We start from the raw sequence: 15,971 nt of genomic DNA, 5'->3' as shown, positions 1-15,971 counted from the left end.
ATTATTTTGTTTTTGTATGATTATTTTGAATTTTTTTTTAATGTAAAACATCTATTTAGACTGTTTGGTAAGGGTAGTTTATTTTTATTAGGCGTGCGGCCTACTACTTTCTTGAGGCTGCACCTCCACGGTGCGCCTCACGCCTAGGCTCCGGAGGGCATTTGCCTTTTTACACCTGCGTCTATTTAAACATTGGGTTAGAGATTTTCCTGCACTGTGCTGCAGTGGCAAAACTCAAACAGAGTTTCCTGTCAATACACCATGGTTCTGTATAGCTGCTAGATTCTGTAAAATTTTTTAAAATTTTGCACTATTGTAAATTTGGGCAACTCTTTTAAATTTTGTAGATTTGCTCCGAATTTTCAAGAATCTAACCAAAATGCCTGCGACTAAAATACGTAAAACAGACGGCTGCACATTTGATCTACGCATACCAAGGCTAAGGTCTGAAGTTGAAGTTTTTGGGCTACCGAGCCTGTAAATTTTTTAAATATAAAAATAGGTATTTAAAATTTTTATTAATAAAAATAGGTAGAAAAGCTGTGAATTATTTATTATTTTTTAAAAACGGTGAATGATTCACTGTTTTTATCCTAATTTATATATTTTTTATAGTTAAATTGTAAAAGATGTATAATATTAAACACTAAAAATTGAATTCTATGAAAAGAGTGGTGAATAATAATTTATCATATTTAAAAAGTAGTAATTCATTCACCGTATAATTTAATTCTGTAAATAATTTTTTTACAGGACTATTTTTATCATTATAGTATTTTCTAAGGCTATTAATAAAAAATAATTTTCGAAGTTAGCGGGCGTACGTCTCCTTTGTCCAAACATAGGATATAGTTAGTTAATTCGCAAACTATTCGCAAATTATTTGTTTATTGAAAATCTAAATAAAATAATTCGTATGCGATTTATTTCTAAAAAATCAGAATAAAACGCGAATTTTTGGATTAGATTTATTATTCGTGAATAATTTGTGTATGCCAACCTATTCGGCTAAAATACGCACAAAAATTTTGGATAAAATTTTTTTCTGAATTATTTACAAATTATTGTCGAATTATTTGTGAATTATTGAAAAATTTTATTAACTTCCGGATTACGTGGATTATGAAAAAAATGAAAATGGAGACGGCAATAAATTTTACTATTGCTTTTTTTATTTAATAGGAAAAACTTCAAAAACTCTCCCTGTGGTTTTGCACTTTTTCACTTTAGTACTCTGTGGTTTAAAGTGTATCAATTTTGTGCCATGTGGTTTCATTTTTCTTTTTAAATTATAAATTTCACTATTTTTTTCTTAAATTAGTGATAAAGTTAAAATTAAAGGGTACTAAAGTGAATATTTAATAAACCTAGGTGGGTATCTGAAGTTTTTTTTATATAATTTAACGAAATATTAACAAAAAAAGCTGTCGAAAAGATAAAAATGAAACCGCAAGGCTCCAAATTGATACACTTTAAACCACAGGGTACTAAAGTGAGAAAGTACGAAACCACATGAGGGTTTTTTTGAAGTTTTTCCTATTTAATATACTTTATTTTATAGCTTTCTATTTTTATATTCTTAAGAATTTATAATTATTCTTTTTAGCATAAATATAGAGAAAAGGCTTAGTTTAATAGTCAGAAATTTTTTTTTTTTGAGAGATAGGTATCAACCAGGATTCGAACCTGGGTCTCGGGTACCAACTATCAAGCCCTTTGCCACTTGCTCTAGAGACGGTTGGTAATAGTCAGTATTTTTTATTCCGAATTTCTAGTTGGTGAACGTATAATTTTCATATAAATTGTGTATCCGAATAATTGTCAAACCCGTTTTTTAAACCGTATTTTTCAACGAATTTAAAAATTAACATACGAATTTTATTTGAATTATATCTGTACCGAAGTTTTGTCCAATTTGAATTAATTAACTATGGTCAGAACCAACACAAGTTGCTGGCAGCGACACCAATTTTGAATTTTGATTCTCTTCTCGTTGTTTACTGTTTGAAATTATTTTGGAAAAAAACGGTAGACAATAAAATCAGACAACTAAATATATGAAAACGGCAACAAATAGTTTAATAATTTTTAAATGATTAATTTCATACAGGTCCTTGTAAATATATTGAATGGCAAATATTTTTATATAAAGTTCAATTTTCATATTTTGTCTCTACAAAAGTTTCTATATTTTCAAATATATTCTTCTAGTTTGTTACCGTTAGAAAACTATTTATATTTTTAATTTTGCCATCACAAATATGTCCCTCCAAATATCAGAACAGTATAATATAATAGAAATAAAAGTGTTAAAAACTAACTATGATTAAATTTTTCTAATGAATTCTAATGACCGGAGTATATTTGAAAACATCAAAATTTTTATAATAACAATATATGAAAATTGAACTTTATATAAATATATTTATTATTTTACTATACTTATAGAGACATGTATGAAATTAATTCTTTTGAAATAGTATAATATATCAGTGTAAATAGTGCAAAATTTTGGTGTAGTACAGGGACTTGGCTGGATGGTGCTTCTTTTTCCTGTCTGCATCTTTCGCATCGTCTTCTTCAACTTCTCTATCTTTTTCTTCTTCCTTTTGGATTCTTCCTCTTTTTATAGTATGATAAAATAGTATTGGGCTCTTCTCCGTAATACAAGGTGCATAGCATTCATTATCAATATTTTTTTTTTTTTTTTTTTTTTACTAAAATGCATTATGTTGTCTCAGAAAAAGTACTTTACAGCCTTTCCTTATGGTTTCTATTTAATAACTGGTAAAAAATGTACTAATCTTCTATAAACTTATATTAATCCCCGTGGGAAAATTCACGTGTCAAATTTTTACTTAAACCTTATAGATATGGGACCCATCTTATATATTTATTATCAGCCTAATGCTTAATTAATGGACAGACGAATCCACCCCACAGCAAAACGGTTCGTGTGAGTCCACCACACCGCGAAACGGTGGCATCGTTTTTAACTCCGACTCTTCGTAGCCCTCACCGTAGCCCTCACCCTCATCTCACACTCCGCCGACCCTAATTGTGATCCTAGATTTCTCGCCTTCGCCGCCTCTCCCACTCGGATAGGAGCCTCCATCTCCGCCTCTGCATTCTCACCTCCTTCGCCTTTGCGACGCTACCATAGGCCGTCGAAGAGGGTGAAAAGGCCAAGAGAGAGAGTGGAGAAGGAGAAGAGGAAGAAGAGGGAGGCGAGGGGAAGGTCGTGGAAGAGGCGAGGGGAGGGAGCCCGTGTGCTCTGTCAAAACGCTAGGCTCCTCTGTCGCCTTCGATGCCGCGCTTTTGAGGCTTCAATGAATACTGCGACTCTCCAATTCTTCTCCAAACTCTAAGGTTTTGCTCCTTGCCCATTCCTTTCTCTCTATATCTTCATTATTTAGATTTATGTTATAATATGTTTTAGTCAATTAAGGCTTCAAGACTTGGGTCTTTTGCATTAGATTTCTCTATTATGGTTTGTATTAGATTTGTTGCTAGGATTTCGATCCTCCATTAACGGTGATTATGCTTAAGTTTTTTTTTTTTATTTTTAGAATTTTGTCTTTTTTGTCGTAAATTGGGTGATATGAAAAAACCTATTGAGAGAGAGGAATCGGCGAGTTTGGAGAAGATGATGTTGATCAAGCCAACATGGGGAAACATAAGGATCGGTATATCATTTATGGCGGCTCTGAAAAGGTACAAGATTGTGATCTCCATGCCGTCGTACACGAGCGTGGGGAGGAAGGTCGTCATAAGGGCATATGGCACAAATTTGGTGTTGAATGACCCTCCCAAGGGGTGGGCGGAACCCTGAAGAAAGCATATGAACTCATTCTATATAGGTAATGTTTTCTGTGTTAGTTTCCTTTTCTTCCTCAACTCCCCTATTATAATGACACCATCGCCGCAGTGGGGTTCACTGGAAAATTGCACAGTCTTGCTGACTGCCGCCACCCAATAAGCATCCCCATGAACGTCACTCGCCGAATGCTTATAGCAGTCTCAGTAATGTAAATTTAACGACCTGTTTTTTCTGTAAACTTAGTTTGTAAATTCGATTTTGATGATTTAGAAACAAATAACAGAGATAATTTTCTTTGAAAACTTAAACTGTTTATATTTAAACTTTCCGGCGCGAACTAATTTATAATATTTTGCAGGTTAACAGAGTAAAAAATGGGGCAGGATTAAAGGCAAGCTAAAACAACAACAGCTTTGTGTTCTTCTATTTTTAATTGTACATCCCGCCGCCTCCTCATGCTCCATCCCCCCTGCCCCTACGCCTTCTTCTCTGCCTCATTGTTTCTGCCGTTTTTCGTTTTCGATGTTGCTGGAGCTCTATCTCCATCCTTGGTCTCGATTCGCTTCTAGGGTTTCTTTCTACATCGATCTCTTCAGACTTTTGGAAGAAGCAGCTAATCTAACAACTTTTTCGATAGCAGATGCTAATTGGACCACGATCATGTAAGAATCGAGGAGGTAAGTATTGGAAACGGAAAACCCTAATCATAATTTTCTTTTTTTTGTTTTTAAATCCCGAATATTTACTTTATATCGATCTAGGATTTGATCTTTACCTATGGGATCTCATAGTGAATTTGTTTAATTTAAGTGCCTTTTACGAGTGATTTATTATACTTTGTTTTGAATAGAAAACTCAATCAATCATTGTAAAAAAAGAATGCTAAGAGATAAAACTTCTAGAGGACTTATTCTATGTGGGTAATATTTTGTGTGTTAGTTTTTATAAGTATGATTTAATATTAATTCAAATTTTACATGCTGAGATTCATCTTTTTCTGTTTAATACAACCGCTTTCAATAGAAAGACGAATTATGATTTTGAAATTATTTTACATGCAACTTTAAAATTCTTGGGTTTGACTTATTTTATCATTTGACTTGATGGTCTTTTACTGGTATATAGCCTTTTTCCTATTCAAATCTATAGAATTGTATTTATTGTGCAAATTCAAAGATAGTCTAAAGATTTATTTCAGTATAATTAAGAAAATAATTAGCTGATAAAGTAGGTTACTTGACTGATTAAGTTTAGAAAGTTTGGGTATTGTGGTCATTGAAAAAGTGGATTTTGCTTGAGCAAGGTTTGTTGGCTTCCTTATACCAAGAAACTACGTATGACCACATGCTTAAGTGATGTTATTAGTAAATACACAAGTGAACTCTATGCAGGCATATTTTTATTTCAAGTCAGATGTATTATTATTTTATTGTTTAAGGTATTTTGTTTAATGATGCTGTTTACATGCATGCATGTAAATTTGTTGCTGACTACCTCTGATTTGCTCGCGCCTTTTTCTCTTTTATTTGTTAAATATGCAATAGTAATGAAGCCATCATCATCCATTTTAGGGATTAATACATTAATGGATTAAATAGATTGCTTAACCAATTATGGTGAAGATTTCTCGCTTCACTTCTAGCTGTTATTAAGTGTCTATCTAAAGGCTTGAAGTAATCCATTTTTGCTCCATATAGATGTTTTCTTTCTCTGGTTCTCTTGCTAGATAAGTTAATTATGATGTAAAAAGGATTCATTTACAAGAAGAATGCAGTGTGTGGTCTGAGAAGTAGTCATTTTACTTGTATTTTCTATTGTTTAGAGCAAGAAAATTTTATATTTTTATTCTCTCAGAGCTTTAGTTATTATAGAACGATATTTTTATATTTTTTTTATGCTCAACACCCTCGCGCCCCCAACATTTGGACTCAATACATTTTATAGGCCCAAGACGTAGGCTTAATTAAATGGGAAGAAATTAAATAACGGTATAAGTCTGGTGGAATTCGAACTCAGGATTTTCTACTCTGATATCATGTCAAATAATGCGAAATAATCATTATTCTCTAAAAGCTTAAACTATTAGAAAAATAATATTTTTATATTTTGATGTTCAATAGTTTGCTTTCTTTCTTTGTTAGTATGTTGCATTTCATGACCAAGTAGTTACAGTTTGGGTTTCTTTATCAATAGTGGAAGGCGAGCCAAACTATTGGCTGGTTTGTTTCTTTATTGTTGCATAAAACATTATATTATTTTGTTATGCGTATGTATTTCACATCTCAATTTTCCTTACCCAAGGAAAAAAAAGAAAAGAACAATTTTGCTTACGCAATGTTTTCCATGATTTTCTCTACGGTAGAAGAACAAAAGCTTTTGTTTGTAGAAATTACTTTCAGTTTTTGCTGAAAATTTATTGACCGGATATGTGGATTATGCTGATAGTCTCCTTTGTTTTTTTTTTTTTTTTTTTTTTAATTTTTTTTTTTTTTTTTTTTTTTGTTGCTTGAAAATAGGAAACCGTTCGATTAAATTGTTGATCACTTTGATCTTTTCGAATTAGTAAAAAACGATCGATAAATCGTTCTACCGGTGGAAAAACGGTTTAGAATACCCAAATTTATAATTTTAATCTTAAAAACATGAGGATGGCTCTGATACCACTGTTAGAAAATTGCGTACGGTAAAACGNATGAGAGGCCAAACCAAGCAAGCAATGCTTCAAGTAACATTCCTAGTCCTCAACTGCTGCGACTGCAGCATTTTCTTATCTTTCTCTCCCAAGCCGCTCTCCCGTCCTGCATGCCGCGCGCTGTGAACAAACCATCTCCTCGATATATATATATCCTGCGAAATCCTGTTGTACGTACGTATATCTCAATCTCATACTATGTTGGCACCCAAGAATTACTTGATCTTATCCTTCCTCCTCCTCCTCCTCCTCCTTTCTCCTTCGCCCGGCGCCGCCGCTGGCACCTCTCGCTACAAGATGTGCAGCGGCACCGGCGTCTACTCCGCGAACAGCACCTACCGATCCAACCTCAACCTCATGCTCTCCTCCCTCCTCGCCGATGCCTCCCGCGGCTTCTTCGCTGGCGTCGCCGGTCAGCCCCCCGACCAGGTCTCTGGTCTCGCCCTCTGCCGCGGCGACGTCAACGCCTCCGCCTGCAGCTCCTGCCTCGGCGCCGGGGCCGCTGACGTCCTCGACCTCTGCCCCTACGACAAGGACGCCGTCGTCTGGTAGTTGTGAGCATCACTTGGTTGACGTATTTTCAGGGTGGTGTGGTAAAGAAATTAATAACGTTTTATATATTTAATTAAAGGATAAATAAGTATTTTTAGTTTTAAAATAACTTAATATTTTAGAATAGCGAGAAATATAGAAAAAACAAATTTGTATTTAATCTGATTTTTTTTGAAAAAAATAGAATCTCTGAGATAATCAAAATTATGTTTAACTTTTCTAAGAAAAAAAAGTAAAGAATAGTAAAAAAAATTAAGTACAACATAGATATATTGGTGAAAGTCGAGTAAATACATTGAGATGAAGTTTATATTTTTTAACTACTTATATTTTTTTTATATAAGTTGTATATTATGTTTGTCATTAATATTTTGATTATAATTGTTTATGAAATATAGTAGATTTTAGCTTTTGTTGAATAAACTGAACAGTAAATTTTACTTTTACAAAAAATTATAAAAATAAATATATATTAAAATGAACTGCCGACGCACAAAGATGTCACTAGCTAGTAATAATAATACAGATTATCTATTATGCCGACGCTATAAAGAGTCGCCAATAAGAAAAGGGTTTATATTTTATTACTTTTCCGACGCTTTGGAGCGTCACCAAAATTAAAAGTAGGCTAAGAGAATATAATTTGCCGACGCTTTTGCACGTCGCAACCAAGATAATAAGGCTAATTTGCCAACGCTTTATAGGGTTGATAAGTGATTTAAAAAGCGTTGGTAAAGGACCTTTTTTTTTTTTTATAGTGGACAGTCAGAAAGATAAGTATGATTATTCCAGACGTAGGAGGAATATTAGCATGCGGAATAATCTGAAATAATTTGCTTTAATTAGAATAAATTATTTCTATTAAATTTAACTATATTTGGTAGAATATGTAGGATTAATTATTTCAATCCGTGCTTTTCAATAGTTTACAGACTTTTTAATTTATATTCTGTATTGTTATTATTTCTGATCAAATACATCACTTAACTGCTCTTTTTTTCAATCCCTACACTTTAATCAATAAATCTATAATTTTATTTTATTTTTTCAAATATAATGGCTGAGTATATATTAACTTATTTTGACAAAATTGAATATATAAAAATAAGAAAAAAGTAACATTTTTAAATTTAAACAATATAAAGAGATCAGTGCTTACTTTCTAAATAGCGCTTTTAAAAAATCTCCTCTTATCATATTTTTTTGTTAACCCAAGGGACACCTAGGCTTTATTTGTAATTGTCGAGAGACATAAATGCTTTTATTAAAAAAGTACAGTAAAAAATATTCTATTTATTTTTATATGTAATATTACATTTAATTATTTATGAATCTTTATCTATTTTTATCTTAATTCAGTCTTCTCCGTTAACGCTAGATAGGCCTCAAAACCAAACAGAGCCCTTAAAATAAACTACAGTGATTCGGTGGCGGCGATTCCGTTATCTTTGCTATCTCCCTGGTTTCATCTTAATACACACTTTTTTTTCTTTTTTTTTTTATGTTTTTTTTCCTTTGTAGGTACGATTACTGCCTCATTCGCTACTCTAACCTGCACTTCCTAAATTCCTCCTCTGACAACTCGAAGCAAGTGATCTTCGTGAACCCCGGCAAGGTCGGGGAAAATTCCCATTTGTTCAATAAAATCGTTACAAGGTTGGTCAACACGACGGCCGCCTGGGCGGCATACAACACGACGCAGAGGTTCGCAACGTCGGTGGCGAATTCTACGGCGGAGGTACCACCGATATATGGGTTCGTGTTTTAAGCTGTGGGAGAGACGTAAGAGAAAGTACTGAATATAAATATTGAATACATTATTTTTTTTATGGCTTTTCGCCTGTTTGATTCTAAACAAAATTAGTTCCTTGAAAACTTTTTTTTATTGAAGATTGCTTTCCAATGTTTTCGAAAAATAAAAATAATAGTTTTTCATAAAATTTGAAAAAAAAATTCAAAAAAGTTAAATTATTTTGGGAACCAAACATACGAAAAACTAGAAAATATATTTTTCATAAAAAGCAAACAGCTCCTTAAGTTTTTAAAAACAACAGTTGTTTTATGTTTCTTTATATAGTATCAAAACCAAATTGTTAGAGATGCTAATCATTTATTTGCGGAGATACTTGTTATATAATTTTCTTATTCTAGGAAAACAAGTAAGGTTTTACTCAAATATCCAAATAAATTTGAAGGAAAAAAGTTGAATTGAAATAAACAAAAAAGAATTTCACCACCAGGTGAGGCGTGAAATCAAAATTTATGATAGATTAGATACTAAAATTAGAAAATTTGAAGTTCATGGACTCATTCTGAAAGTGTTATATTTCAATGGCTGTATGATTTTGCTCTAGATAGGCTGAGACATTTAACAAGCCTAAAAAGTAGAATTTGCATCAAATGGATGTTGGCTAGATTTTGAACTCAAGATCTCCTATTTTAATATTGTACTTAAACATTATTTTCTCATAGAATCTAGATCTGAAGCTGCTAGATACTGTATACTGATATTATCATTTTACAGGTTGGCGCAATGCACGCCAGATATGACGGCAGTGGAGTGTTGGCAGTGCCTGCAGGGGCTAATCGGCGAGATGTCGAGTTATTTCAACGGGAGCAAAGTGGGTGGATTCTCGGAGTGAGATGCAGTATCAGGTATGAATTGGCCTCCTTCTCTTATGAGGCGCTTACGCTAAGACTTGCTCATCCGATGGTGAACACGCCAGCGCCAATGCCGGTACCTGCGGAAAATCCTCCAGCAATTATTCCAGCTACAGAAGAAGGTAAGGGAGTAACTGATTTTCATTACAAATAATTGATAAAATTAGCTAAAAATGTTACATAACTAGACTTCGAATTTAACACCTCGAATGCCAACGACCAACCTCTTTGTCACCCGCGCTAGAAAAGTGTTGCTTGGATACTATTATTAGTAGAAGCGCTATATTGAGAAACCCTAACTAAGTAATTCCTTTCGGAATAGAATCAGATGTCTTGAATTGGAGCTTCTTTTCAAATTTTTGTTGGAGAAGATGTTTTCTGTCTAGGTAGGCACATTGCAAGCTAACCAACAATGACAAAAACAGTGAAATCCAACCCCTTCGAGTCCAATCACATAAAATTTTTGTTTTAAAAAAAAATTAAAAAAGGGCAACAATACTAAACAAGATCCAATACTCCCACTTATGTCAATAAGACACACACTATAAAGAGATGAACTACTTTAACATGCATCCATCTTGCAGACTAACGGTCGTATTTTCTTCTTTTATAATTTATTTTGTTACTTTATGATAGGCTTTTTAATGGTATGGTAATATGAAAATTTCAGGTAAGAAGAAGAAGAAGACCACACATATAGGATTAATTCTTTCAATTAGCATTCCTTTAGCTATTGTAGCTGCTCTCCACAATCGCGCCATGTGGAAGAAGAGGAGGAGATCAGCAACAAGACAACCGGTACTAGGTAAGTGACTAGTGCATGAATGCCTTCTATTGCTATCCGACTATACATATAGCTATTTGGTGAAGAGCTCATCTAGACTATGCAAACAATGGCACCTGTCTTAGTATTAATTGGGATTTTTGTGATTTAAAACTTCATGGGCTTCCTGTAACGATCTGACTCGCTAGCAACAATAACTCGTTGGGCCCATACCACCGGCCCAAAATGCTTAAGTCCAATTATTATGTTTAGCCCAATCAAATTTATATACTCCCACATCTAGCCATAACTATCCGATGTGGAACGTCCTCGTCAGCCCTAAACACACACACAGCCCAAGATCACCAGGCGATATGAGACTTGTCTCGCTGGCCTTTGTCATTCCGACCCTGACTTAGCCTGTCAATCACCGACCCTGCCTTAGTCTGTCTTTCCGACCTTGGCTCAGCCAAGACTCATCTCATACTTCCAGCTGGTGAACTGGCTCTGATACCAAATGTAATGACCTGATCCGCTAGCAATAATAACTCGTTAGGCCCATACCACCGGCCCAAAATGCTTTACCCCAGTTATTATGTCTAGCCCAATCAAGCTTATATACTCCCACATCTAGCCATAACTATCCGATGTGGGACTATTGGGGTATCACACTTTCTAGGTAGCCCAATATCCTATGATCCTTACCTGAGAGCCCGTGCTAAATTTTTTACATGTGAAGATTCCTCCTACATTGAAAACAAAAGACATGTTGATGCTATATATATATACTTCTTCATTCTTAAAGAATATGAGAGTGATATTCTGGACTAAACACACGCACGACATGGGTTGGGCCGGGCGATGTCGCGCCCGTGGTCTAGGCTACCTGGTTCACTTACCCTTTTTCTTTTCTTTTCTTTTCTTTTTTTTTGAGATTTTGTATTTAAAGCCCAATCATTACCTTACCTCAGTAAGATCTCTTTGCCCAGATTTTACCCTATTTCGGTAAGATACCGTATCCAATACCTCGATAAGGGCCAATAGTTTACCTGAGAAAGAGTCGCTTGACCCTATCATTGTCTCCTATCTACATATAGAAGAGAGAATTAAGAGGTGCACTGGGGTTATAAGGGGTTTTACCTGAATATGAGAGTGATGCTCTTGACTAAACACACGCACGACATAAGCACGAGCATGAGTCAAGCCGGGCTAGGCAGTAGCGCGTCCGTGGTCCAGGCTACCTAGTTCACTTACCCTTTTTCTTTTTTTTTTTTCTTTTTTTTTGAGATTCTGTATTTAAAGCTCAATCATTACCTTACCGCGATAAGGTCTCTTTGCCCAGATTTTACCCTATTTTGATAAGATACCGTATCCATCACCTCGGATAGGGCCAACGGCTTACCCGAGAAAGAGCCGTTGGACCCTACCGTTATCTCCTATCTACACCGTTGGACCCTATCGTGATCTCCTATCTACATATAGAAGAGAGGATAGGTGCACTGGGGTTTTAAGGGGTTGTACATGAAATTGGCTCAAGACTTCTTCTTTCTCTCTTCTTTATATTGAACTTGAACTCTCTTTTGCACTGAGCTTTTGATACTTTGCTGGATCTCTGAAAGCTTGTTGGATTCATATTGCACCACCCTGAAGATGTGTTGACGGGGTGGACAGTAATCGTTGTATATCTAGGAGTGATTGCCAGAGCTTCACACGTGGAAGGGCAATCTCACATCTAGGACAGTTCTTAGCACGCATCGACTCACAGGCCTCATCTAATCTTTTCTTCTCTATAGTATCTGCTATTCGATACATACTGTGCACGGCTCAAAATAGCTTTCTAAAGTTACCAAGTCATTATATTTATAGAGCACAAAAATTATTTGGTAGAAAATGTATCATAGGTGCCAAAGAAAAGAAATTTATGATTCTGAAAGTGTTATGTCAGTAACACAAGTTGGTAAGTGCGGCATGAAAATATGCCATGCGGTGCCGACAAATGTTTGGCGCAACCACACACACACGAGCACGTAGAAGAACACGCATGCATTCAAACATATGTATATCAAGAATTTAAGTGGCCATCGATATGAGGCTTGCTTATCATGTCATACCTTGCCGGCAAGATATCGGCACAACACAGTCTTGTGCTTTCTCTTTTTTCAAAATTGACAAATAATTATGTCAATATAATGTAAAAATTTTGACAAAAGAATATACATGTGCCAAAAAATATAAATTTTTCATGCTAAAGTGTATTAGCACGTAGGTACTATCTTAGTAGTACATATCGGCATGACAAAACAAGGCACAACACGACACTATATTGTACCATATCGGCAAGTACTCAGGATGAGCTCAGCCCTCGGCACTTATATCCTTGATGCACATGATACACACATAAAATCTTTATCTATCCTACTTCAACAGATGAAACAACTCCAGAGGCGATCACAGGTGTTGAGTCACTCCTTACTGATCTACCAACACTAAGAGCTGCAACTGCTAATTTCGACGAAGTCAATAAACTTGGCGAAGGAGGATTTGGTGCTGTTTATAAGGTACCATGACGCATTATTTTTAGACAAATCCTAGCATCATCTAATCGCAACATTATTTTCAGGTACCGCAGGGGTTAGGAAAAGCTTCTCTGTTATAGCTATTCCGCATAGCAATAACATCATCTAATTAGAGGCCTCCATATAGTACACAAGTACAAAAAGAATTTTTTCAAAAACATCTTTTAAACATAATAAATTACGATATGTCAATTGATCAAACTCTTCATTATCTCACATGGCACAATATGAATAGTTTAGGGTACATACTATGAGATGTAACTGTTATAAAGAAGAGCTTTGCATATGCATGTATCTTTTGTGATTTAGACCTTTTTGCTAAATTTCTAAACTTGCACAGGGTATCCTACATGATGGGCGTGAGATAGCAGTAAAGAGACTATCAAGAAGTTCCGGGCAAGGAATTGAGGATCTAAAAAATGAGCTTAATTGTCCTTGTAGCCAAACTTCAACACAAGAATCTTGTAAGGGTACTTGGTGTATGCTTGGAGGAGCAGGAGAAGCTACTTGTCTATGAATATGTGCCTAAAAGAAGCCTAGACACCATTCTATTTGGTAACACTTCCTTCACTTTTCCTCTCAACCTTTTAAAGGAGCCCAGTACCTTTTTACGCAGGTGATTAAAACAGCTTCTCTTCTTCAAAAAGTACAAGCAAGGTGATCATCAAATAATAAATCCGTAGTTTTGCTATTACGTAAAGCTAAAGTGAGCTTCTAGATCCCCAAAGCAGAAGTTCTAAATTAAAATTTTTAATTCTTTTGTACTAAGAAGCTATCAGGAGTTGTTTTAATGAGAAGCTCTGACAAAATTAAACATGTCTAAACTGATGCATGATAGATTAGGAAACTTCTAATTTATCTTACTAGTAATAAGCTCAAAATATAAAGAAAACTAAATTTTAGAATTTTTCAAAAAATTTTATAATAATTTTGAAAAGATTAGAGAATAAGGATTAAAAAAAACGAGAAATGGAAAAAAATTATTAAAAAAATAAAGAAAGACCATTTAGAGACATAATTTTCACCAGTCACATGGCAAAAGAAAAAAAGAAGATACCATGGCAGCAGTTTCAATATAAAATCAAAATTTTATTCCACCATAACTGATCTTTAAAATTATAAGACATATTTATAGCCATCAAACTATAATCCTAATCTACAACTAATTCCACAATTTTAGGGATATTTTCTAATCTGGACAAATCTAAAAAAAAATCATAAACTATATTACTAATTTTTTTTGTATTTATTTCACATGATAAATCCTAAAAAATAAAACAAATCTCTAAAATAAATTAACAACAATAATAATTCTAAAAATTAAAAAAATTAAAACTTAAACGACTCAATCAAACATAATACAAAAAATTGAGTAAATAAACAAAAGATGACTTGACGGACCCTCTTTGAATATGATTTTGCATCATTAACTATATTTTTGTGATGGTTATTTTATATTTACCTTCATTTAGTCATTCTCTAAGCCTCACCCTAAAAATGGAAAAGAAGCACATTTAATAGCATTTTGACCGGTTACTATCTTTTTCTGAAATTTGGGGTGACTTTAATTTGAAAAGATTCCGAGAAGAAAGAACAACTCAAATGGGGCGAGAGGTGCAGGATCATCAATGGAATAGCTCGAGCACTACTGTATCTGCACGAAGATTCCCAACTAAAAATTATTCATAGGGATTTGAAGGCAAGCAACATTTTATTAGATGCTGGCATGAATCCTAAAATTTCCGACTTCGGTCTGGCTAGGCTTGTTGGAGAGGACCAAACTCGGGCAATCACCGCTCAAGTTGTTGGGACACTGTAAGTAAATATCTTTTTCCATTTTGCCATCATTGTAATTTTTTTTTCAAGCTTTTCACATTTTACATATTTAGGGATATGTAGGACCTGTTTGATTCCTTAGAAAATATGCCAGAAAAAATTTTTCAGATTGAAAAAATTTGTTCCTTGTCACGCCCCGGGGTCCCTTTAGGTTAAAAACACAGCGAAATTTTTTTTTTTTTTTTTTTTTTTTTTTGCAAACCTGACCCCAGGGTATGCCAGATCCGCCACAAATACAGGGAATCCACTGTTCACACGGACAGAGTCTCCCCTGTATTTGCACGGCGTCGCACAAGTACAAGAGTATAGCCAGGAAACAACCACAACCAAATGAATATAAAGATAACTATACATCCATACATTCACCATTCACATCACAGTTTTACATTCAGTGTTTAAATAGAAATTCACGAAAATTCTTTTGAAAACTGTTCCCTACACGGAAACCTTTATTCTTTAAGAAACGCTACCACGAGGGGTAGAAAACCTTATTTCAAAAAAACACAATTCCTTATACATTTCGCAAACACAACTGAAAAATCAGATGTTCAAAATAATAAAACAAAACTGACACATGTAAACCGACTAAGCTATATAATCCACAAAAATAAAAAGGATAATAGCTAAATCGAAATAACCTAGGGTCGGAAGCTCTATTGAACCGCTACAACGTACTCTCAGTCTCGTCCGCCTACACAACGCCCGCGTACCTGAAAAATGGGGGAGGGTGAGAACATGTAAACATGTCTCCCCTCCCAGTGGTACCGCAACCGAAGAAGGCGAGGAGTACTCCCGGATCAGAGAAGAACTATACAACAACACGGTCAGTGGAAATAAACAAGGTAAGACAGATAACAATAGCGATAAACTGAAGGGAAGTAACAACTAACCTGAAATAAACGCTACCTCACTGTAACTAGAACATAAAATACATGAATATCTACTATATAGCAAGACAACTATAAGGTAAGATCTGTAAGTATCATGCAAGCACCGGCTACAATAGACATAATGCGTCAATGGACAATCATCCAAAAGTACGCAATCTGAAACCAATGTCTCTTTGTCAGC

The 15,971-nt window shown here is 34.6% G+C and overlaps 1 long non-coding RNA gene and 1 pseudogene across 2 annotated transcripts; both read left to right on the top strand.

The window, feature by feature from the left end:
• On the top strand, nucleotides 2,937-5,665 carry LOC109709471. 2 transcript variants are annotated; one of them, XR_002216125.1, is made up of 3 exons: nucleotides 2,937-3,369; nucleotides 3,570-3,860; nucleotides 4,179-5,665. It is a non-coding gene; the product is annotated as an uncharacterized LOC109709471 (long non-coding RNA). The 2 variants fall into 2 exon arrangements; XR_002216124.1 differs by having other exon boundaries at nucleotides 2,937-3,860.
• LOC109708791 overlaps nucleotides 6,711-15,971 on the top strand; it is a 29,843-nt pseudogene continuing 20,582 nt past the window's right edge.

Source organism: Ananas comosus, linkage group 4 (genome assembly GCF_001540865.1).
Source record: "Ananas comosus cultivar F153 linkage group 4, ASM154086v1, whole genome shotgun sequence".
Taxonomy (NCBI): domain Eukaryota; kingdom Viridiplantae; phylum Streptophyta; class Magnoliopsida; order Poales; family Bromeliaceae; genus Ananas; species Ananas comosus.
The sequence above is the reverse complement of the archived record's forward strand: the minus strand, read 5'-3'. Positions and strand labels throughout refer to the sequence as shown.